Source organism: Marmota flaviventris, chromosome 18, assembly GCF_047511675.1.
Source record: "Marmota flaviventris isolate mMarFla1 chromosome 18, mMarFla1.hap1, whole genome shotgun sequence".
NCBI classification, from domain to species: Eukaryota; Metazoa; Chordata; class Mammalia; order Rodentia; family Sciuridae; genus Marmota; species Marmota flaviventris.
Window position 1 is genome coordinate 26,143,709 of NC_092515.1, and position 24,510 is coordinate 26,168,218.

Consider the following 24,510-nt stretch of genomic DNA (forward strand, 5'->3'; position numbering starts at 1 on the left):
AGTGTTATGATTAGGTTTAGGGTAGGGTTAGAGTTAGGGTTAGGGTTTGTTTTATGGTTAGGTTTAGAGTTAGGATTTGGGTTAATGTTAGGTTTAATGTTATGGTTAGAGGTAAGGTTAGGACTAGGTTTAATATTAGGATTAGGGTTAGGGTTAGGTTTTGGTTTAGGTTAGAGTTAGGGTTTGGCTTAGGATTGCGGATAGGATTAGATTTAGAATTAGGTTTCTGTTTAGGGTTCGGGTTAGCAGTAGGTTTTGGGTTAGGTTTAGTTTTAGGGTTACGGCTATGGTAGGGTTGTATTATTGTAGGGATTATTTATAGGTTTATGGTTAGGGTTAGGGATAGTGTTAGGTTTTTTGTTGTGGTTATGGGTAAGGTTAGAGTTGGTGTTAGGTTTAGGTTTAGGGTTATGTTTTGGGTTAAGTTTAGGTTTGGTTTTATTTTTGGTTTTGTATTAGGGTTATGTTTAGGTTTATGTTTAGTGTAAGGGTTAAGCATAGTGTTGTGTTTAGGGTAGGTGTTAGCATTAGGGTTAGAATTAGGGTAAAGATTAGGTTTATATTTAGGGTTAGTATTAGGTTTAGGTTTACGGTTAATTTTCGGGTTAGGTTTAGTCTTAGGTTTGTTGTTAGGGTTATGGTTATGGATTGAATTAGGGTACGGTTATTGTTGTGTTTAGGATTAGGTTTAAGGTTAGTGTTAGGGTTAGGTTTAGGGTTGGTGTTAGAGTTAGTGATAGAGTTCATGTTGGGTTTGGGAAGAAATTTAGTGTTAGTGATAGGGTCACTGATAGGGTTAGTATTAATATTAGGTTTAGGTTTAGGGTTATTGTTAGGTTTAGGTTAGGGATAGTGTTAGGGTTAAAGTTAGGTTTAGAGTTAGTATTAGGGTTAGGATTAGGGTTAGGGTTAATTTTTGGCTAAGGGTTAAGATTAGGGATATTGTTAAGGTTAGTGTTAAGGTTAGTGTTAAGGTTATGGTTATGGTTAGGGTTATGGTTATTGTTAGGTATAGGGTTACAGTTAAAGTTAAGGTTAGTGTAAGAGTTAGGGTTAGGGTTATGATTAGTGTTAGGGTTACCATTAGAGTAAGGATTAGTGTTAGCATTAGGTTTAAGTTTAGGATTAGTTTTAGTGTTAGCATTAGGGTTAGGATTAGTTTTATTTAGTTTACTTGTTAGGGCTATGGTTAGAGTTAGGGTTAGTGTTAGGCTAAGAATTAGTGTTGTTAGGGTTAGGTTAGGTTTTAGGTTTTGTTATGATTATGGTTATGATTCAGGTTACGATTAGGGTTACATTCAGAATTAGGGTTAGGGTTAGTGTTACAGTGAGAGTTAGGGTTAGTGTTAGGATTAGTGTTAGATTTAGGGTTGGGTTTAGTATTAGGTTTAGTTTTAGGGTTTAGTGTTGGTGTTAGGGTAAGTGTTAGGGTTTGGGTTAGGGTTAGGGCTATTGTTCGTTTTAAGTTTAGGGATAGGATTAGGTTTAGTGTTAGGGTTAGTATTAGTTTCCGGGTTAGTTTAGCATTAGGAATAGTGTTTAGGGTTAGTGTTAGAGTTAAGGTTAAGGTTAGTGTAAGAGATAGTGTTAGTGTTAGGTTTATTTTTAGTGTTATGGTTAGAATTAGGGCTAGGTTTAGAATTAGTGTCAGGGTTAAATTTAGAGTTTGGTTTCGGTTAGTGTTAGTGTTAGGGTTAGGGTTATGGTTAGAATTAGGACTAGTGTTAGGTTTAGGGTTAGGATTAATGGGAAGGTTAGGTTTAGTGTTAGGTTTAAAGTTAGAGATAATATTAGGTTTAGTGTTTAGGTTTAAGGTTAGTGTTAGGGTTAAACTTAGGGTTAGGATTAAGTTTAGGGTTAGTGTTAGGGTTAGGGGTAGTGTTATGGATAAGATTAGGGTTACTGTTAGGATTAGGTTTATGGTTAGGTTATTGTTACTGTTACGGTTAGGTTTATTGTTAGGATTAGTGTTGTTGTTAGGGTTATTGTTAGGAATTATGTTAGTTTTATGGTTAGTGTTAGGGTTAGTGTTAGGGTGAGGGTTAAGTTTAGAGTAAGGGTTACTGTTAAGTTTATGATTAGCGTTAGTTTTAGTTTATGTAATATGGTTAGGATTATGGTTTGTGTTTGGTATAGTTTTAGGGTTAGGTTTAGGTTTAGGATAGGGTTAGATTTTCTGTTAGGTTTAGTGTTAGGGTTCAATTTTGGGTTAGTGTTAGAGTCTGTAAACAAGTCAGGATGGCGCCTGGCATTTTGCCAGAGAAATGTTAGGGTCTGTAAACAAGTCTGGATGGCGCCTGGCAAAATGCCAGAGGTAGTGTTTTGTGAAGTAACTCCAGCGAGCCATTAAGTGTGGAGATTTCTTATTGGTTGACTGATGTATCTAGTTTATGCTAATTAAGATAAGCTGTGTAAAATGTATAAATACCTCTGTTGTCTTACAATACACGGCTCCTACTCCTGCTGTATCAATGTACACAAGTTGCTTGTCACCCCCAGGTTATTTTGCTGCAGCCGAACTGCGGCAGGTTAGGGTAAGGGTTAGTTTCAGGGTTAGGGTTAGGTTAGGTTGATTGTTAGTGTAAAGGTTATGGTTAGGTTTGGTGTTAGTTTTGGGGTTAGTGTTCGGATTAAAGTTAGGGTTAGGGTTGGCGTTATGTTTATTGTTAGTGTTAGGGTTAAGTATGTGTTAGGGTATGTGTTAGGGTTAGGTTTGGGGTTAAACTTGTGGATAGGATAAGGTTTAGGGTACGCTTAGAATTAGGATTAGGGTAAGGGTTAGGGTTAGTGTTAGGGTTAGGTTTAATTTTAGAATAAGATTAGTGTTAGAATTAGGGTTATGGTTAGGTTTAGGGTTAGGTTTAGTGTTAGGCTAGGGTTATGGTAGGGTTAGGTTTAGTGTAAGGTTTATTTTTAGGGTTAGGGTTATTGTTAGTGATAAAAGTAGGGTTATGGTTAGGGTTAGAGTTAAGTTTAGTATTAAAGTTAGGTTTAGGATTAAAATTTGTATTCGTGTTAGGATTAGGTTGAGTGCTAGGGTTATTGTTAAGGTTACAATTAGAGATAGGATTAGGATTAAGGTAACAAAAAGGTTTACTGGTAGAATTAGGATTAGTATTATTGTTACATTTAGGGTTAGGCTAAGTGTTAGTGTTAGTATTAGCGTTAGGTTTAGTGTTAGTGTTAGAGACTGGTTTAGGGTTAGGTTTAGGGTTAGTGTTAGAGTAAGGATTAGTGTGATTTTTAGGGTTAGGGTTATGGTTAGTATTAGTGTTAGAGTTAGGGTTAGGTTTAGTGTTAGTGTTTAGTTTAGGGTTAGTGTTAGTGTTAGGGTTAGTGTTAGCTTTTTGGTTAGGTTTAGGGTAAAGTTTAGGATTTGTGTTGGGGTTATGGATAGAATTAGGATTAGGTTTAATGATAGGGTTAGGATTAGTGTAGGTTTAGTGTTAGGGTAGAGGTTAGTTTTAGGGTTAAGGTTAGTGTTAGTGTCAGGGTTAGTATTATGGATAGAATTAGATTTAGGGTCAGTGTTAAATTTAGGGTTAGTTTTAGGGTTTGGTTTAGTGTTAGGCTTAGGTTTAGTGTTAGGGTTAGAGTTATTTTTAAGATTACGGATAGGGATAGTGTTAGGGTTACGGTTACGTTTTTAGTGTTAGGTTTAGGTTCAGGGTTAATTTTAGGGTTAATGTTAGGATTGGTTTATATTGAGGGTCAGTTTTAGACCTAGGGTTTTTGTTAGGGTCAGAATAAGGGTCAGGGTTAGTGTAAGCATTTGGGATAGGATTAGATTTAGAATGAGGACTGGGATAAGGGGTATTAATTGGGTTAGGATTTTGGTTAGCCTAAGGATTAGGGATAGGTCTAGGTTTACCAGTAAAGTTAGAGTTTCACTTAGGGTAAGGTCGAGAGTTAGAGATAGGGTTAGGGCTAGAGTTAAGGTAGGGATAGTGTTAAATTTGATTTAGGGCTTGTTTTGTGTTAGGGTTAGGACTATTGTTAGGACAATCACTAACATAAGAACTAGGGTTACAATTAGGGTTAGTTTTAGGGTTAAGTTGAGGAATAATTTTAGTGTTAGGGTTAAGTTTAAGGTTAGGGTTATATTTAGAGCTAGGGTTAGTTTTAAGATATGAGTCAGGTTCAGGATTACAGTTAGGACTCAAATAAGGGCGAAGGTCACTGTTAAGTTTTGGTTTAAGTTTAGGATGGTGTTTTGAGCTAGGGTGAGTTTAGCATATGAGTCAGTGTAGGGTATACTTTTAATGTTACAGTTAGGACTCTAATTAAGGCTAGGGTTAAGTCTAGGTGTAGTGTTAGTGTTTGGTTTAAGTTAGGTTTAGGGTTAGGGCTATTGCTCGGTTATGTTTTACTGCTAGTTGTAGGGTTAGGGATAGTTTTATGATTAGCATTAGGATTAGGTTTAGTGTTAGTGTCAGTCTTTGGCTTAGGGTTATGACTAGGACTAAGGATTGCACAAGGGTTAAGGCTAGGGTTAGGATTATGATAAGGGCTAAAATTAGAACTAGTGATTGGGCTAGTGTTAGAATTATTGTTAGTCTTAGAGCTAAGGTAAGGGTTAGGGTTAGGGATAGGGCTAAATTAGGGCTGGGATTAGGTCTATGGTTAGTGTTCAGTTTAAGTATAGAATTAAGGTTAGATTTAGGATTTAGCTTAGGGTAAGCTAAGTTATTTTTTGAGGTAGGGTGATGTTTAGAATAAGGGTTAAGATTAGGGTTATGATTAAGGCTAGGTTTAGGGCTAGGATGAGGACTAGGGTTTGTTTTATTGTTAGGGCTAGGATTAGGAGTATGGCTAATTTCAAGTCTACAATTATGTTTAAAGGTAGTTTTAGGGTTAGGATTATGTTTACGTGTAGTGTAGAGTTTAGATTTAGGTTTAGGTTCAGGTTTAGGGCTATGGTTATTATTAAGGTGAAGGTCTACATTAGGGTTTGGAATAGGTTAAGGCTTAAAGTTAGGGATTGAATTAGCATTAGGGTAAGTTTTTAGGTAATGATAGGCTTAAAATTAGTGTTCCTGTTAGGTTTAGGGAAATGGATAGGGATGGGATTAGAGATAGGGTTAGGTTTAGGCCTAGGGTTAGCATTAGGTTTAGGATTATTGTTATGGTAATGTATAGGGTTAGGGCTAGGGTTATGGTTATGATTAGGTTTAGGGCTAGTGTTAGGGTTAGGTTTAGAGTTAAAGGTCAGGTTAGAGCTTGGATTAGGGCTAGGATTTGTGTTAAGTTACTGCTAGGGTTGGGATTATGGCTAATATAAGTACAATGTTTACAATTAGGGCTAATTTTAGGGTTAAGATTAAGGCTAGGTTTATTGTTATGGTTAATGGTATGATTAGGGTGATGTTTAGAGCTAGGATTAGTGGCAGATTCAGTTTCATGGTTAGTTTTAGGGTTCGGCTTAAAACTCAAATTAGGGCTAAGGTTAGGGATAGGTGTATGTTTAGGATTTGGTTTAGTTTAAGGGTTAGTGATAAAGCTTATGGCTCAGTTTTGTTTTAGGTCTAGGGCTAGGATTAGGGCTAGTTTTAGGATTAGTGTTAGGGTTAGTGCTAGTGTTAGGGTTAGGCTTAGGCTTCAGGTCAGGTTAGATTAGAGATAGATTATGATCTAAGGTTAGTTCTTGGGCTATGGATAGGGCAAGGGTTAGGACGAAGTTTAGGGCTAGGGTTAGGTTTACATTAAGGGATAGGGTTAGAACTAGTGATAGGGCTAGTGTGAGAGTTAGATTTAATCTTAGGTCTAGAGTTATTGTGAGATTTATAGATAGGGTGAAATTAGGGCTAAGATTAGGACCAGGGTTAATATTGGGGTTAGAGCTAAGTTTAGGGTTAGGGTTAGGATTAATCTCGTTTAGGTCTAGGATATGGGCTGGGGTTTTTGTTAGGGTTAGGGCTAGGATTAGAGCTAGGGATAATGTCAGGTATGGGGTTATTGTTGAGGAGAGGACAGTTTTAGGATTAGGTTTATGGCTAGGTCTAGTTTAAGGGTTAGGTTTAGGGTTAAGGTTCAGGTTTAGAGCTAGGGGAATTATTAGGGTCAGGATCAGGTTAGAGTTTGGTTGAGGTTAGGGTTTAGGGTTAGGGATCAAATAAGCATTAGGGTCAGTGTTTGGGTAATGATAGGTTTTGTTTAGGGTTCAGGTTAGGTTCACGATAATTGATAGGGTTAGGTTTAGCAATAGGGTTTGTGTTAGGCCTAGGGTTAGCATTAGGGTAAGCATAATTGTTAGATTAATGGATAGGGTTAGACCTAAGTTTAGGGCTAGGGTTATGGTCAGGAATAGGTATTGAGTTAGGGTTAGGGTTAGGGTTAGAAATATGGTTAGTGTTAGGGTTATGTTTAGCATAAGGGTTAGGTTTTGAGCTAGGGTTAGGGCTAGGGCGTGGGCTACGTTTAGAGTTAGGTCTAGGGATATGATTAGAGTGTGGTTAGGGTTACGGTTGGATTAGGGCTAGCATCAACATTAGAGGTAGGGTTAGGGTTAAAATGATGGATATGGTTTGATGTAGGCATAGAGTTATGGTTAGTGTTAGATTGAGGTTTAGGTTTAGGGTTAGGGCTATGGCTATGTTTAGGTTTATGGTAAGGGTTAGCATTTGAGCTAGAGTTAGGTCTATGTGGTGTGTGAGGTTTAGGTTTAGGTCTATTGTTACTTTTCTGGTCATTTTTAGGGTTAGGTTTAGGCCTAGTGTTTTCAATAGGTTTAGGGTTAGTTTTAGGGTAATGGGTAGGTTTAGAGCTAGGTTTAGGGATAGAGTTAAGTTTAGGATTAGGTTTATTGTTAGGGGTATATTAAGGGATAGGTGTAGCTTTATGTTTAGGATAAGGGTTAGGCTTTTAGCTATGGTTATGACTAATCAAGTGTTAAGTTAGGGTTAGGGTTAGGGTTATGCTTAGGCCTAGGATTAGCTCCAGGTTTTGTGTTAAGTTTAGGCCTAGGGTTAGGACTGTGGGTAATGTAAGAGCTAGGGTTATTATTAGGGCTAGTTTTAGGGTTAGGATTATGGCTAGGTCTAGTGTTATGTTTAGATTTTTGGTTAGGGTCAGGTTTAGAGGTAGGTTACTCTTAAAGGAAAGGTCAGTGTTTGGGTTAGAGTTATAGTTAGGGTTAAATCCGGAATTAGAACTAGGTTTAGGTCTAGAGGTAGGGTTACTGTTTGTGTTAGGTTAAGGGTTACTTTAAGGGCTAGGAATAACTTTTTGTTTAAGTCTAGGGCTAGAGTTAAGGCTAGATTTAGGATTTGGTTTAGGCCTACATTTAGTGTTATGGTTTGATCTAGGGTTAGGGCCAGGTTTAGACCTATGGTTAGTGTTAGGGTCAAAATAATGGTCAGGGTTAACATTAGGGTTTGGAATAGAGTTAGAGCTACAGTGAGGGTAAGGTTATGACTATTAATAGGGTTAGGGATTTGGTTAGCTTAAGGATTAGGGATAGGTCTAGGGTTAACATTAGCATTAGGGTTTTGCTTTAGGTAAGAGATAGGCTTAGAATTAGTGTAAGGGCTAGAGTTAAGGTTAGGGTTTAGGTTAAATCTAGGTTTAGGGCTCAGATTAGGGCTATTTTTTGTGTTAGGGTTAGGGATAGTGTTGTGGCAATGGATAATGTAAGAACTAGGGTTACAATTAGGGTTAGGGCTAGGTGTAGGTCTAGTGTTAGGGTTAGGTTTAATGTTAGCATGATATTTATAGCTAGTTTAGTATTAGGATATGATTCAGAGACAGTGTTAGTTTTAGGGTTAGGGTTAGGACTCAAATAAGGGCCAGGATTACTGTTAGGGTTCAGTTTAAGTTGAGGGTGGTCTTTAGAGCTAGGTTGACTTTTAGGATATGAGTCAGCATGAGGGTTAGTTTTAAGGTTAGGATTATGACTCGAATTGTGGCTAATAGATCTAACTCTAGTGTTATGGTGTGGTTTAAGTTAAAGTTTAAGGTTAGGACTATTGCTCAGTTTTTTTTTTTTTTTTTTTTTTTTTTTTTTGTTTTTTTTTTTTGAGAAAGAGAGAGAGAGATTGAGAGAGAGAGAGAATTTTTGATTTTTAATTTTTTTAGTTTTTGATGAACACAACATCTTTTTTTTCTTTAATTATATTTTTATTGTTGCTGAGGATCAAACCCAGCACCCCACACATGCCAGGCCAATGTGCTACCACTTGAGTCACATCCTCAGCTTGTATTGCTCAGTTTTGTTTTAGTCCTAGGTTTAGGGTTACGGCTAGTTATATGATTGGCTTTAGGGTTAGGTCTAGTGTTTGTGTTAGGCTTAGGCTTAGGATTAGGTTAAGACTTGGAGTTAGGGTTAGATCTAGGGTTAGGGCTAGGTCTAAGGATAGAGCAAGGGTTAGGGCTAGGTTTAGGGTTATGGTAAATGATAGGGATAGAAGTAGGGATAAGGCTAGGGTGAAAGTTAGAGTTAGTCTTAGGGCTAGGGTTATGGTTAGTTTTAAGGATAGGACTAAATCAGGGCAAGAATTAGAACTAGGGTTAGTGTTCAGCTTAGGCATAGCTTTAGGGCTAGCTTTAGGGTTAAGTTTAGGGTAAGGGATGTGTTATGGTTAGGTTTCGAGGTAGAGTGAGGGTTAGAATTAGGATTAGGGCTAAGGTTAGGGTTAGGGTTATGATTAAGGCTAGGTTTAGGGCTAGAATGAGGGCTAGGGTTTGTTGTAGGGTTAGGTCTAGAATTAGGGCTAGGAATAATGTCAGTTCTAGTGTTACAGTTAGGAGTAGATTTAGGATTAGGTCTATGTCTTAGTATAGTGTAAGTGTTAAGTTTAGGGTAAGAGTCACTTTTAGAGCTTGGTGTATTTTTAGGTTCAGGGTCATGTTTGCCGTTTGTATTAGGTTAAGATTTAGGGATAGAGCTCAAATGAGCATTAGGTTTAGAGGTAGGTTTCAGGAAATGAATAGGATTAGATTTAGGGTTCAGGGTATGTTTAACATAATGGAGAGATTTAGGGTTTGTGATAGGGTTAGGTTAGGCTTAGGGTTAGCATTAGGAATAGAGTTATAATAAGGGTAATGTATAGGGTTAGGGTTAGGGTTATTGTTAGGGATATGGCTAGGGTTATGTTTAGGCCAAAGGTTAGGCTTTGAGGTATGGTTAGGTCTAAGGTGAGGGTTAGGCTTAGGGTTAGGGCTCGGTTTAGGGTAGGGTTATGCTTATGGTAGGTTTAGGCCTTGGATTATGGCTAGGTTTTTGTTAGGTTTATGGTTAGTGCTATGGGTAATGTAAGATCTAGGGTTCTAATTAGGGTTAGTTTTAGGGTTAGGCTTATGGCTAGGTCTAGTGTTATGTTTAGATATTGTTTTAGAGTCAGTTTTAGAGCTAGGTTTAGTGTTAGTGTCAGGGTCAGTGTTCAGATTAGAGTTAGGGTGAAAGAGAGAATCAGGAGTAGGGTTAGGTCTAGGGGTAGTGTTATTGTTTGGTTTATTTTAAGGGTTATTGTGAGGGATAGGACTAAGTTTTTAGGTACCTAAGTTTTAAGTAAAAGTTTACTAGAAAGGCTAGTTTCAGGGTTCATTTTAGGGTTAGGGTCAGGTTTAGACCTATAATTAATGTTATGGTCAGAATAAGGGTGAAGGTAGCAGTTAGGTTTTGGGTTAGGTTTAGAGCTAGAATGAGGGTTAGGGTTTGGACTGGTAATAGGGTTAGTGTTTGATTTAGGCTAAGGATTACAGTTAGGACTAGAGTTAGCAATATGGATAGGGTTTGGCTTAGGATAAGGGATAGGGTTAGATCTAGGCTCAGAGCTAGGGTTAGGTTTAGGTTTAGGGCTAGGGATAGGGTTAGATTTAGGGTTAAATCTAGTTTTAGGGCTCAGATTAGGGCTATTTTTGTTTTGGGGTTAGGGCTAGGGTTAGGACTATGGCTAATGTAAGAACTAGGGTTATTATTAGGTTTAGTTTTAGGGTTAAGGTTTGGGCTAAGAATGGTGTTAGCATTTGCTTTATGGTTAGGATGATATATAGAGCTAGGGTTTGTGTTTGGATATGAGTCAGTGTAGGGTTAGTTTTAGTCCTAGGACTCGAATTTGAGCTAGTGTTATGGCTAGTTGTAGGGTTAGGGTTTGGTTTAGGTTACGTTTAGGCTTAGGGTAATGGTTCAGTTTTGTTTTAGGGCTAGGGCTAGGGTTATGGTTAGTTTTATGATTAGCATTAGTGTTCAGCTAGTGGTAGGGTAAGGTTTAGGCTTTAGAGTTATGGTTAGATCTAGGGTTAGGGCTAAGTTTAGGGGTAGTGTTAGGGTTACAGTAATGGACAGGTTTAGAAATAGAAATAGGGCTAGGTTGAGAGTTAGAGTTATTCTTAGTGCTAGAGTTAGGGATTTGCTTAGGGTTAGGGTTAAATTAGTGCTAGATTAGTGGTAAGTTTAGTGTTAGGGTTAGGCCCATGGTTAGGACTAGAATTAGTGTTAGTGTTAGTGTTAGGTTTATGGTTAGTTTTAGGGGAAGAGATGAGGTTATGGCTAGGTTCAGGGCTAGGGCAAGGGTTAAAATTAGGTATAGGAATACAGTTAGTGTTCAGGTTAGGATTAAGGCTAGGTTTAGGGCTTGGATGAGGGCTAGGGTTTGTGTTAAGGTTAGAGCTAGGATTAGAGCTAGGCTCATGTCAGGTCTAGGGTTATGTTTAGAAATAGTGTTAACTTGTTTTATGTCTAGGTCTAGTGGAAAGTGAAGTTTAGGGTAAAGGTCAGGTTTGGAGCTAGTTGTATTATTATGGTCAGAGTCTGGTTTAGGGTTTGGTTTAGGATAACATTTAGGGTTAGGGCTCAAATTAGCATTAGGGTTAGGTTTAAAGCAATGCATAGTGTTATGTTTAGGGTTCAGGTTAGGTTTAGAGTAATAGTTAGGGTTAATGTTAGTGATAGGATTTGGGTTAGGCCTAGGGTTAGCATTTGGGTTAGGTTTATATTTAGGGTAAAGGATAGGTTTAATGCTAGTGTTAGGGCTTGTGTTAATGTTAAGATTTTGGCTAAGTTTAGAGATAGGCCTAGGGTTAGTGTTAGTATTAGGTTTAGCAGAAGTGTTAGGGTTTGAGCTAGGGTTAGGGCTAGGGTGGGGTTTAGAGTTAGAGTCAGGGCTACGGTTAGGGTTAGGGTTAGGGTTATGGCTTGGATTAGCATTAGGTTTAGGGTTATGTTTAAGGTAATGAATAGAGTTTGTGCTAGGATTTGTGCTATGGTTACAGTTAGGATTAGGGCTATTTTTAGGGTTAGGTTGAGGGTTAGGGCTATTGTTATGTTTAGGGTAAGGATTAGAGTTTGAGTAGGGTTAGGGCCAGGGCCAATGTTAGGATTAAGGTTAGTGCTAGGGATAGGGTTAGGGTTACTCTTAGGTCTAGGTTTAGGGCTAGGATTAGGGCTAGGTTGTGTGTGAGATTTAGGGCTAGAGTTAGGAGTATGAGTAATGTAAGTGTTAGGATTATGGTTATGGATAGATTTAGGGTTTGTCTAGTGTTAAGGTTATTTTTTTCAGTTAGGATAAGGTTTAGAGATTGGGTTTGTGTTAGGGTAAGTGTCTAGGGTTAAGTCTAGAGTTACGGTTAGGGATAGATTTAGGGTTATGTTTATGGTTAGTTCTAGTGTAAGGGTTAGATTTAGAGTAAGGGTCAAGTTTAGAGTTAGATGTATTATTAAGCTCAGGGTATGGCTTATGGTTCAGGTTAGGTTAAGGTTTACATTTAGGGCTTTAATTAGCATTAGGTTTAGAGTTAGGGTTAGCTAATGAATAGGCTTAGTATTAGGGTACAGGTTAGTTTTAGGGTAATGGATAGGTTTAGTGATTTTGATAGTGTTAGGGTTAAGCCTAGGGTTAGAATTAGGGTTAGGATTATGGTTAGGGTAATGGATAAGATAAGAGCTAGGTTTAGGGCTACGGTTATGGTTAGGATTAGGACTAGGATTAGGACTAGGGTTAGGGAAGTGTATAGAATTAGAGCTTGGTTAGGGCTATGGTTAAGGTTAGGATTAGGTCTAAGTTTAGGTTAGGGTTTGGGATAGGGCTAGGGTTATATTGAGGGTAAAGTTTAGGCTTTGAGCTAGGGTTAGGTCTAAGGGGAGGGTTAGGGTTAGGGTTAGGGCTAGCTTTAGTTTGGGGTTACACTTAGGGTTAGGTTTAGGTATAGGATTAGGGCTACCTTTAGGCCTAGGATTAGGGCTAGGTTTTGTGTTATTTTAGGCCTAGTGTTACGGCCATACGTAGTTAAGAGCTAGGGTTATGATTAGGGCTAGTTTTAGGTTTAGGGTTGTGGCTATTATAGTGTTAGTATTAGGTTTTGAGTTAGGATGAGCTTTGGAGTTATGTTTATGTTAGGGTCAGGGTCACTGTTCAAGTTAGTGTGAGTGTTGGGTTTAGTGCCAGAATTAGGACTAGGGTTAGGTCTAGAAGTAGGGTGAGTGTTTGGGTTCTGTTAAGGGTGATTGTTAGGGCTAGGACAAGTTTTTTGTTCAGGTCTAGAGCTAGAGTTATGGCTAGATTTAGGATTAGGTTTAGGTCTAGGGCTAGTGTTAGGGCTAGGATTAGAGTTACAGCCAATAATTTCAGTAGAGTTACAATTTGGGCTAGTTTTAAGATTGGGGTTTGGACTAAGTCTAGTGTTGGGGTTAGGCTTAATATTAGGGTAATGTTTAGAGCTAGGGTTATTAGTAGGGTCAAAATGAAGGTCAGGGGTAGTTTTAGGGATAGGGTTTGGACTCTAATTAGAGCTAGGGTCAGGGCTAGGTGTAGGGTTAGGTTTTGGTTTAGGTTAAGCTTTAAAGTTAGGACTATGGCTCAGTTTTGTTTTAGAGCTAGGGCTATGGTTAGGGCTAGTTTTAAGATTAATGTTAGGTTTAGGACTAGTGTTAGGTTTAGGTTTAGTCTTAAGTTTATAGTTAGATTTAGAGTTAGGACTAGATCTAGGGTTAGGTCTAGGGCTAAGGTTATGGCTAGCATTATTTCTAGGCTTATAGTTAGGATTAGGGTTATGATAAAATAGGGTAGAAGTAGGGATAGGGCTAGGGCGAGAGTGAGAGTAAGTCTTAGGGCTAGGCTTAGGGTTTGGTTAGGTATATGGCCTAATTAGCGCTAGGAATATGGCTAGGATTATGTTTATGTCTAGGCCTAGGTTTAGTTTTGGGCTTAGGGTTAAGTTTAGTGTAAATACTGGGGTTAGAGCTAGGTTTAGGGCTAGGACAAAGTTAGAATTAGGGTTAGGGCTAGGGTTTCATTAGAGTTATGATTAAGGTTAGGTTAAGGGCTAGGATGAGGGCTAGGGTTTGTGTTTTGGTTAGTGCTAGGATTAGTATTAGGGCAAATGTCAGTTTTAGGGTCACATTTAGGGATAGTTTTAGGGTTAAGTTTATGGTTATGTTTAGTGTAAGTGTTATATTTAGGATAAGGGTCAAATTTAGAGCTAGAGTTATTATTATGGTCAGGGTCAGGGTTAGGGTTTTGTTTAGGTTAGGGTTTAGGGTTGGGGCTCAAATTAGCATTAGGGTTTGTGTTAGGGTAATGATAGGGTTAGGTTTAGGGTTCAGATAAGTTTTAGCATAATGGATAGGGTTACATTTAAGCATAGATTTAGTTTTAAGCTTAGGGTTAGTATTAGAATTAGAGCTATGTTTAGGGTAATTGGTAAGGTTAGAGCCTAGTTTAGGGCTAGGGTTATGGATAGGATTAGGACAAGGGTTAGGGTTAGAGTTAGGGTTAGGGCTATTGTTTCTGTTAAGGTTAGAGCTAGGATTACAGCTAGGACAAATGTCTATTCTAGGGTTACATTAGGAATAGTTTTAGGGTTAGGTTTATGGCTAGGTCTAGTATAAGGGTTAGGGTTAGGTTTATGGCTAGATCTAGTATAAGGGTTAGGTTTAGGTTTATGGCTAGGTCTAGTATAAGGTTTAGAGCTAGATTTATTATTACGGAAAGGGTCATAGTTAGGGTTTGGCTTAGGTTAAGTTTAGGATTAGAGCTCAAGTTAGCTTTAGGGTTAGGGTTAGTGTAATGATAGGGTTACTTTTAGGGTTCAGGTTAGGTTTAGGTTAAGGAATAAGGTTAGGGTTAGCAATAAGGTTAGGGTAATTGATATGGTTAGAGCTAGTGATAAGGCTAGGGTTATGGTTAGGATTCTGGCTAGAGTTAGGGTAAGTTTTAGGGCTAGGTTTTAGGTTAGGGTTACGTTTAAAACTAGTGTTAAGTCTCAAATAAGGGCTAGGTTTGGGGTTTGGATAGGGCTAGGGTTAGGGCTATGGCTAATGTATGAACTAGTGTTACAATTAGTGCTAGTTTTAGGGTTAGGGTTAGGGTGATGCTTAGAGCAAGTGTTATATATAGGGTCATTGTCAGGGTCAGGGTTAGTTTTAGTGTTAGGTTTAGGACTCAAATTAGGGCTAAAGTTAGTGCTAGGTTTAGTGTTAGGTTTTGGTTTAGGTTAAGGGTTATGGTTAGGGCTATGGCTCAGTTTTGTTTGGGGGATAGGCTAGGCTTAAGGCTAGATTTTCGATTGGCATCAGGGTTAGGGCTAGTGTAAGAGTAAAGTTTAGGCTTAGGTTTAGGGTTAGATTTAGAGTTAGGGTTGATCTAAAGTTAGGGCTGGTGCTAGGGTTTGGGCTAGGGTTAGGGTTAGCACTGGTGTTAGGGTTAAGTTTAGAGGAATGGGTGTGGTTATAGCTAGGTTTAAGGCTAGGGTGAGGGTTAGAATTAGGATTAGGCCTAGGGTTAGCATTAGGGTTAGGGTTTGGGTTAGGATTAAGGCTAGAATTAGGGCTAGAATGAGGGGTAGATTTTCTGACAGGGTTAGGGCTACGACTTGGGCTAGGAATAACATCAGGTCTAGGGTTATGGTTAAGGATAATTTTAGGGTTAGGTTATGGCTAGGTCTACTGTAAGGGATAGGTTTATGTTAAAGGACAGGTTTAGAGTGAGAATTATTATTTGTCTCACAGTCAGAGTAAGGGTTAGCATTTGGTTTATGTTAAGGTTGAGGAGTTAGCGCTCAAATTAGCGTTAGGGTAAGGATTAGAGTTAAGGTAATGGAGGGGTTTACTTTAGGTTTTAGTTAAGGTTTAAGGTAATGGATGGGTTAGGTTTCAGCGATCGGGTTAGGGTTAGCATTAGGCTTAGGGTTATGTTTAGTGTAATCAATAAATTTAGAGCTAGGATTAGGGCAAGGTTATGGTTTGGATTAAGTCTAGGATTAGGGTTAGGTTTAGGGATAGGGTAAGTATTAGATTTAGGATAAGTGTTAGTTTAGGGTTAAGGTTATGGTTATGTTAGGATAAAGGTTAGTGTTGAGATAGGGTTACGGCTAGTGCGAGGGTTCAGTTTAGGCTTACTTCTGAGTTCAAGATTATGTTTAGAGTTAGGTTTAGTGTTAGGCATAGGGTTTTAATTAGGGTTAGGATTAGGGTTAGGGTAATGGATATTGTTAGAGCTAAAGGTTGAGCTAGGGTTAAGGTTAAAATTAGGGCTAGGGTTAGGAATAGGATTTAGGATAGAGCTAGGGTTATGTTTAGTGTAAGGGTTAGGCTTTGAGCTAGGGTTAGGTCTAAGGAGAGGGTGAGGGTTAGGTCTAAGGAGAGGGTTAGGGTTAGAGTTAGATTTGCGGTTAGGGCTAGGCTTAGGTTTATGCTTAGAGGTAAGTTTAGGCCTAAGATTAGCTCTAGGTTTTGTGTTAGGTTTAGGGCTAGGGTTAGGACTATGGATAATGTAAATATAGGGTTATGTTTAGGGCTAGTTTTAGGTTTAGGGTTAGTTTTAGGTTTAGGGTTATAGCTAGTTCTAGTGTTCGGTATAGGTTTTGGGTTAATGTCAGGGTTAAAGCTAGTTTACGTATTAGGGTCAGGGTCAGAGTTCAAGATAGAATTAGGTTTAGGGTTACAGCCAGAATTATGACTAGGTTTAGGTATAGGGATAGGGTAAGTGTTTGGTTTAGGTTAAGGGTTATTTTAGGGATAGTGCTAGGATTTTGTTTAGGTCTAGGACTAGACTTATAGCTATATTTAGGATCAGCTTTGGGTCTACGTCTAGTGTTAGGCTTAGGTATAAATATAGCATTACCAGTAGGTCTAATGTTAGGTTTTGGTTTTGGTTTAGGGTCAGGTTTAGACCTAGGGTCACTTTTAGTGTCAGATGAGGGTCAGGGTTAGGTATAGAGGTAGAATGAGGGTAGGGTTAAGACTAGTAATATGGTTATATTTGAATTTAGGCTAAGGATTAGGGTTAGGACTAGGGCTAGCATTTGAGTTAGGGTTTGGCTTAGGTTAAGGGCTAGGGTTAGGGTTTGGTTTAAAGTTAATGTTAGAGTTAAGATTGGGGTTAAAGCTAGGTTTAGGGCTCATATTTAGGGTAGGATTTTTGCTAGGATTAATGCTAGGGTTAGGACCATGACTAATGTATGAACTAGGGTTGCAATTAAGGCTAGTTTTGGCGTTACGGTTAAGGCTGGATCTAGTGTTAGGGTTAATTTAAGTTAGGGTGATGATTAGAGCTAGGGTTAGTGTTAGGTTCAGCATCAGGGTCAGAGTAATTTGTAGAGTTAGGGTTAGGGTTAGATTTAAGTATTGGGTTTGGTTTAGGTTAAGGGTTTTGGTTAGGGATATGGCCTGGTTTTGTATTATGGCTAGGGCCAGGGCTAGGGCAATTTTTAGGATTAGCATTATGTTTAGGGGTAGTGTTAGGTTTTGATTTGGCTTATGATTACAGTTAAATTTAGAGTTAGGTTTATTTAGAGTTAGGTTTAGATATAGAGTTTGGATAGGACTAAGGATAGAACTAGGGCTAGGGCTAGGGCAAGAGTTATAGTTAGTCTGAGGGCTAGGGTAAGGGTTAAGATAGGATTAAATTAGGCATAGGATTAGAGCTAGGCTTAGTGTTAGTATTAGGCCTAGTGTTAGGGCGAGAATTAGGGTTTGGTTTAGGGTTATGGTTAGGTTTATTGTAAGGGATGGGTTTATAGTTAGGTTTAGGGCTAGGGTGAGTTTTGGAATTAGGGTTAGGGCTCAGGTAATATTTCAGGTTAAGATTAAGACTAGATTTAGGTCTAGGATTTTGGTTAGGGCTAAATTGAGATCTAGGGTTATGGTTAAATCTAGTTTAAGTTTAGTTTTATAGCTACGCCTTGTGTAAGCGTTAGGTTTAGTGTTAGGGTCAGGTTTAGAGCTAAGGGTATTAATAATATTAGGGTCATGGTCATGATTAATCTTTTGGATAGGTTAAGATTTAAAGTTAGGACTCAAATTAGCTTTAAGTTTAGGATCAGAGTAATGATAGGGTTAGGTTTGGGTTTCAGGTTAGATTTAGGGTAATGAATAGGGTGAAGATTAGGGATAGGGTTAGGTTTAGGCCTAGGATTAGCATTAGGGTTATTGTTATGGTTAGGGTAATGAATATGGTTAGAGCTAGGGTTACAGCTAGGGTTATGGTTACAATTATTGATAGGGTTAGAGTTAGGTTTAGGTTTAAAACTAGGGTTAGGGCTCAGAATAGGGCTAGGATTTGGGTTAAGTAAGGGCTAAGGTTAGGGTTATGGCTAATGTAAGTACTAGGGTTATGATTAGTGCTAATTTTAGTATTAGAGGTCAGGGCTAGATCTAATGTTAGGTTTAGGTTTAAGGTTAGGGTGATGTTTAGTCCTAGGGTTAGTGTTAAGGTCAGAGTCAGGGTGAGGTTTAGTTTTAGTGTTCAGATTAAGACTCAAATTATTTCTAGGGTTAGGGCTAGGTGTAGGATTAGGGCTTGGTATATGTTAAGGATTAGAGTTAGTTCTATGGCTCGTTTTTGTTTTAGAGCTAGGGCTAGGGTTAGGGCTAGTTTTAGGATTAGCTTTAGGGTTAAGGTTAGGGTTAGGTTTAGGTTTAGGCTTATTGTTAGGGTTAGATTTATAGTTAGGGTTATATCTAGGGTTATGGCCAGGGATATGAATAGGTCTAGGTTTAGACCTAAGGTTCAGGCTACGATTAGGCTTCCAGTAAAGTGTAGGGTTGGAACTAGAGTTAGGAATAGGGTGAGAGTTAGAGTTAGTCTTTGGGCTAGGGTTAGGGTTAGGCTTAGGAATAGGGCCATATTAGAGCTAAGATTGGGGCTAGTGTTAGTGTTAGGTTTAGGCCTAGGTTTAGGGTTAGGGTTATAATTAAGGCTGTGTTTAGTACTAAGATAAGGACTAGGGTTTGTGCTAGGGTTAGGGTTAGGATTATGGCTAGGGCTAAAGTCGGGTCTAGGGTTATGTTTAGGGATATTTTTAGGGTTAGGTGTATTTCTAAGTCTAGAGTAAGGGTTAGGTATAGGGTAATAGTCAGGTTTAGAGCTAGGCGAATTATTAATTTCATGGTCAGTGTTGGGCTTTGGTTTAGGTTTGAGTTTAGGGTTAGGGCTCAAAGTAGTATTAGGGTTAGCATTAGGGTAATGATAAGGCTAGGTTTAGTCTTCAGGTTAGGTTTAGGGTAATTGACAGTTTAGGGGCTAGTGATAGGTTAGGGTTAGGCCTAGGGTTACATTAGTGTAAGGGCAATTTTAGGGTAATGGATACAGTTAGAGTTAAGTTTATGGCTAGGGTTATGGTTAGGATTAGGTCTTGAGTCAGGGTTAGGGTGAGGGTTAGAACTAGGGATTAGTTTAGCGTTATGTTTAGCATAAGGGTTAAGTTCTGACCTATGTTTAGGGCTAGGCTGGGAGTTAGCTTCAGGGTTAGGTCTATGGTTAGGATTACCATAGGTTTTGGGTTAGAGCTAGGGTTAGAGTTAGACCTAGGATTAGTGGTAAGGTCAGTATAAGGGTCAGGGTTAGGGTTAGAATTTGGGATAGGGTTAAGCTAGAATGAGAGCTAGGGTTAGGGCTATTAATAGAGTTAGGGTTTTGGTTATCCTAAGGATCAGGGATAGGTCAAGGGTTACCCTTAGGTTTAGGGGTTTGCTTTGAATAAGGGATTGGTTTAGAGCTAGGTTTAGGGCTATTGTTAGGGTTAGAGTTAGGGTTAAATCTAGGTTTAGGACTCGGATTAGGGCTAGTGTTTGTGTTAGGGTTAGGGATAGGATTTGTGCCATGGCTAATGTAAGAGCTAAGGTTAAATTTAGGTTTGTTTTAGTGTTATAGTTAGGTTTAGTGTTAGGGATAGGTTTAAGCTTAGGGTGATATTTATAGCTAGGGTTTGTGTTAGGATCAGAGTCAGGTCAGGGTTCGTTTTATGGTTAGGGATTGGACTCAAATTATTGTTAGGTTTATTCTTAGCATTTGGTTAATATGAGGGCAGTGTTCAGAGCTAGATTGTGTGTTAGGATATGAGTCAGGGTCATAGGGTTTAAGTTAATGTTCAGGGTTAAAGCTATTGCTTGGTTTCGGTTTCTTCCATGGTTAGGTTTAGGGATAGTGTAAGTGTTAAGCTTATGCTTAGGGTTAAATTTGGAGATAGGGTTAGATCTAGGGTTAGGGCTGGGACTAAGCATAGGGCAAAGGTTAGGGTTAGGATAGGGTTATGGTAAGGGATAGGGTTAAAACTAGGGATAGGTTTAGGGCGAGAGTTAGAGTGAGTCTTAGGGCTAGGGTTAGAGATGGGGCTAAATTAGTGCTAGGATTAGTGCTAGGTTTAATTTTTGGCTTAAGCCTAGAGTTAGAGTTAGGGTTAGGTTTAAGTTTAGGGTAAGAGATGGCATTATAGCTAGGTATAGAAGCAGGGTGAGGGTTACAATTTGGGTTAGAGGTAGGTTTAGGGATACGGTTATGATTAAAGCTAGGTTTAGGGTTAGGATGATGGCTAGGGTTTGTTTTAGGTTAAGGACTAGGATTAGGGCTGGGGCTAATTTTAGGTCCAGAATTATGTTTAAAGTTAGTCTTAAAGTTAGGATTATGACTATATCTAGGGTAAGGGTTAGGTGTAGGGTTATATTTAAGTTTAGAGCTAGGGGTTTTATTAGGGTCAAAATCAGGATTAGGGTTTGGGATAGGTTAAGGTTTAAATTTAGGGCTTTAATTAGTGTTAGTGTTAGGGTTAGGGTAAGGATAGGGTTAGGTTTAGGTTCAGGTTAGGTTCAGGGTAATAGATTGGGTTAAGATTAGGGTTCATGCCTAGGGTTAGCATTAGGGTTATGGTTTTGGTTATGGTAATGGATAGAGTTAAAGATCAGTTTAGGGCTAGGTTTATGGTTACAAATAGGGGTAGCATTAAAGCTAGGATTAGGGCTAGGCTTTGGGTTAAGTTAGGGATAGGGTTAGGGTTAGGACTAATGTAAGTACAAGGTTGATTTTTAGGGCTCTTTTTAGGGTTTTAGGGCTAGAGTTAGTGTTAGGGTTAGGTATAGGGTTAGGGTGATATTTAGAGCTAGTAGTGTTAGCGTCAGTGTCAGGTTCAGGGTTAGTTTACAGGTTCGGCTTACAACTCATATTAGGGCTAGGTTTAGGGCTAGGTTTAAGGTTAGGGTTTGGTTTAGGTTAAGGGTTAGGGTTATAGCTATAGCTAGGTTTTGTTTTAGGGCTATGGCTAGGGTTAGAGCTAGTTTTAGGATTAGTGTTATGGTTTGGTCTTGGGTTAGGGTTTGGCTTAGTCTTTGGGTTAGGGCTTGATTTAGAGTTAGGTTTTGTCTAACGTGCTAGGGGAAAGGATAGGGCAAGGGTTATGTCTAGGGTTAGGGTTATGGTAAGGAATAGGGTTAGAATGAGTGAACGGTCTAATGTGAGAGTTAGAGATAGTCTTAGGACTAGTGTTAGGGATAGGGCTAAATTTGGACTAAGATTAGGGCTAGTGTTAGTGTCAGGGTTAGGCCTAGAGTTTGGGTTAGGATTGTAATTAAGGCTATGTTTAGGGCTAGGAAAAGGGCTAGGGTTTGTGTTAGGGTTAGGGCTACAATTATGGCTAGGGCTAATGTCAGGTCCAGGGTTACAGTTAGGGATAGTTTAAGGGAAAAGTTTACGCCTAGGTCTTTTGTAAGAGTTAGGTATAGGGTAAGAGACGGGTTTAGAACTAAGGGAATTATTAGGGCCAGGGTCAATGTTAGGGTTTGGTTTAGGTTTGAGTTTAGGGTTATGGCTCAAATTAGATTTAGGGTTAGGGTTAGAGTTAGGGTAAAAATAGGGTTAGGTTTAGGGTTCAGGTTAGGTTTAGGATTTTGAATAGCCTTAGGGATAGCGATACAGTTAGGTTTAGTCCTATTGTTAGCATTTCGGTTAGGCTTAAGTGTAGGAAAAAAATAGAATTGCATCTAGGGTTAGGATTATGTTTATGGTTAGGATTATGGCTAGTGTTAGGGTTAAGGTTATGGTTAGGCCTAGGGTTAGGGTTAGGTTAAGGGTAAGTGTTATGGTTGCATCTAGATTTAGGTCTAGGGCGACGGTTAGGGTTAGAGCAGGTCTAGGGTAAATGTTAGGGTTAGGGCTATGTTTAGCATTAGGGTTAGGTTTAGAGTTATGGTAATGGATAGAGTTAGAGCTAGGGTTTGGACAATGGGTTCCAGTTAAAATTAGAGTTAAAGTTAAGGTTAGTCATAGGGCTACATTAATGTTTAGGGTTAGGATTATGGCCCAGTTTAGAGATAATGTTAGGGCTACAGTTACTTTATTCAAATTTCTTTGAAACAAACCAAAATTCACCTTTAACTAACCTTACTCTGTTATCTAACCTAACTCTAATGTCACCCTAAACCTAAACATAACACTAACCCTAAACGTAAACCTAAGAGCAACCCTAACCAAAAGCATAACCCTAACCTTAAATTAACCCTAACAATAACACTTACATAACCCTAATCCTAACATTAACAATAACCCTAATCAAAACCCTAACTCTATCACTAATTCTAAGCCTAACCATAACCCTAACCCTAATACTAAAGCTAATACTAACCCTAACCCTAACCCTAACACAAACATTAACCCTAACTCTAACCCTAAATAAAACACTAACCCTAACCCTAACTGTAACACTAACTGAAACCCTAACCCTAACACTAAGCTTATCCTAATCTTAACAGAAACCCTAACCCTAACACAGACCCTAACAAAAACCCTAACCCTAACCCTACCACTAAACCTAACCCTAATCTAAAACCTAAACTTAACCCTAACACTAAACTTAATGCTAACCCTAACCCTAAAACTAACTTAAACAGCAAACCTAACCCTAAGGGTAACCCTAACCGTAACACAAACTGTAACCCTAACACTAATGGTAAAACTACCCCTAACCCTAAACCTAAACCTAACCCAAAACCTAACTGTAACACTAAGCCTAACCATAACCATAACCTTAACCCTAACACTAACCCTAACCCTAACCCTAAAGAAAATTTAACCCTAACCCTAAACCAAACACTAAGGCTAAACCTAACATTAACCTTACACCTAACCCTAATGCTAACCATAACATTAACACTAACCCTAATCAAAAATCTAAAACAAACCCTAACCGTAAACTTAACAGTAACACTAACCCTAACTATATCATTAACCCTAATGCTTAACCGTAATCCCAACCCTAACCCAACCCTAACTCTAACCGTAATACTAAAATTAAACCTAACTATAACACTAACCCTAACACTGAACCTAAACCTAACTCTAACACTAAACCTAACCCTAACCCTAAAACTAACCCTAAGGCTAACCCTAAACCTGACCCTAACCCTCACCCTAAACCTAATCCTAAACCAAACACTTACCCTTATTTTAAACCTAGCACTAAACCTAAACCTAACTATAACCTTAACCCAAACACTAATGTTAAACATAAGCTTAAAACTAAAACTAACCCTAACCTAACCCTAACTGTAAATCTAAACCTAACACTAACCCTAACCCTAAACCTAACATGAACACTAATGATAACCCTAACCCTAACCTAACCCTAAACCTAAAAATATCCCTCACCCTAACCCTAACCCTGAACCAAACACTAACCCTAACTCTAACCCTAACACTAAACCTAAACCTAAGTATAAGCCTAACATAAACACTAATGCTAAACCTAAACCTAACCCTAACACTACATCTTACCCTAATCTAACCCTAAACCTAAACCTAACAGTAACACTAACCCTAACCCTAACATGAACTGTAACCGTAACCCTAGTTCTAACCTAACTTAAATTTAACACTAAACTATCCCTAACACTAATCCTAACCCAAAAACTAACCCTAATCTTAACCCTAACCCTAATCAAACCCTAACACTAACCCTAAGACTAAACCTAACACTAACCCTAAAATCTACCCATAACCCTAAAACTAACCCTAAACCTAAACCTAACCCTAACTCTGACACTAATCCTAACAGTAACCCTAACCCTAACCCGAACACTTACCCTAACACAAAAGCTGACCATAAACATAACTCTAACAAAAAACTTAACCCTAACCCTAACCCTTACCTAAACCTAACCTTAAACCTAACCCTAACAATAAATCTACTACTAACCCTAATACTAACAGTAACACATACAGTAACCCCAAACCTAACCCTATCACTTACAATAAGTCTAACCATAACCCTATACCTAAGACAAACTGTGATACTAACTCTAAGCCTAATTTGAACCCTAAATCAAACCTTAGTCCTAATCATAACTCTAACCATAAACCTAACCCTAACACAAACCATTACTCGAACTCTAACACGAACCCTAACACTAATACTAAACCTACACATAACTCTAAAATGAATTCTAACCCTAAACCTAATTCTAACCCTAAACTTTACACTAACACTAAACCTAATTCTAACCCTAATCGTAACACTAAACATAACCCTAAACATAACCAAAACACTAATCCTATCCCTAAACCTATCCCTAACAGTAACAGTATCCCTAACCCTAATCCTAACCCTAACACTAACCCTAACCATAAACCAAACGCTAATACTAAAACTATCCCTAACCCTAATCCGAAACCTATCCCTAATCCTAACACCAAACCTAACCCTAACCCCAACCGTAACCCTAAACCTAAAATTAACACAACCCATAAACCTAACCCTAACCCTTACCCTAATACTAACCCTGTACCTAACCATAGCCCTAGCACTACACCTAAAACTAAACATAAACAGAACCCTAACACTCAACCTAACACAAAACCTAACACTAACACTAACCCTAACTGTAAACCTATCCCTAAACCTAACCCTAACCTTAGCACTAAACCTAAGCCTAATACTAACCCTAATATAAACTGTAACCCACCTCATAACCCTGAACCTAACCTAACCCTAATGTTAACCATAGCTCTAACTCTAACACTAAGCCTATTTCTAACACGAAGAGTGACACTAACTCTAACCCTAACCCTAAAACTAAACCTAAACCCAAACCTCAGCCTATCACTAAGGCTAACTCTAACCCTAACTCTAAACCAAACATTAACTTTAACACTAACCCTAACACTAATCCTAACCCTAACTATAACCCTAATCCTAATTGTAACCCGAACCCTAACCCTAACTCTAACCCTAACCCTAATACTTATCCAAACTCTAATCCACAACCTAAACCTAACTCTAAACCAAACACTAACCCTAAAATTTATCTTAACC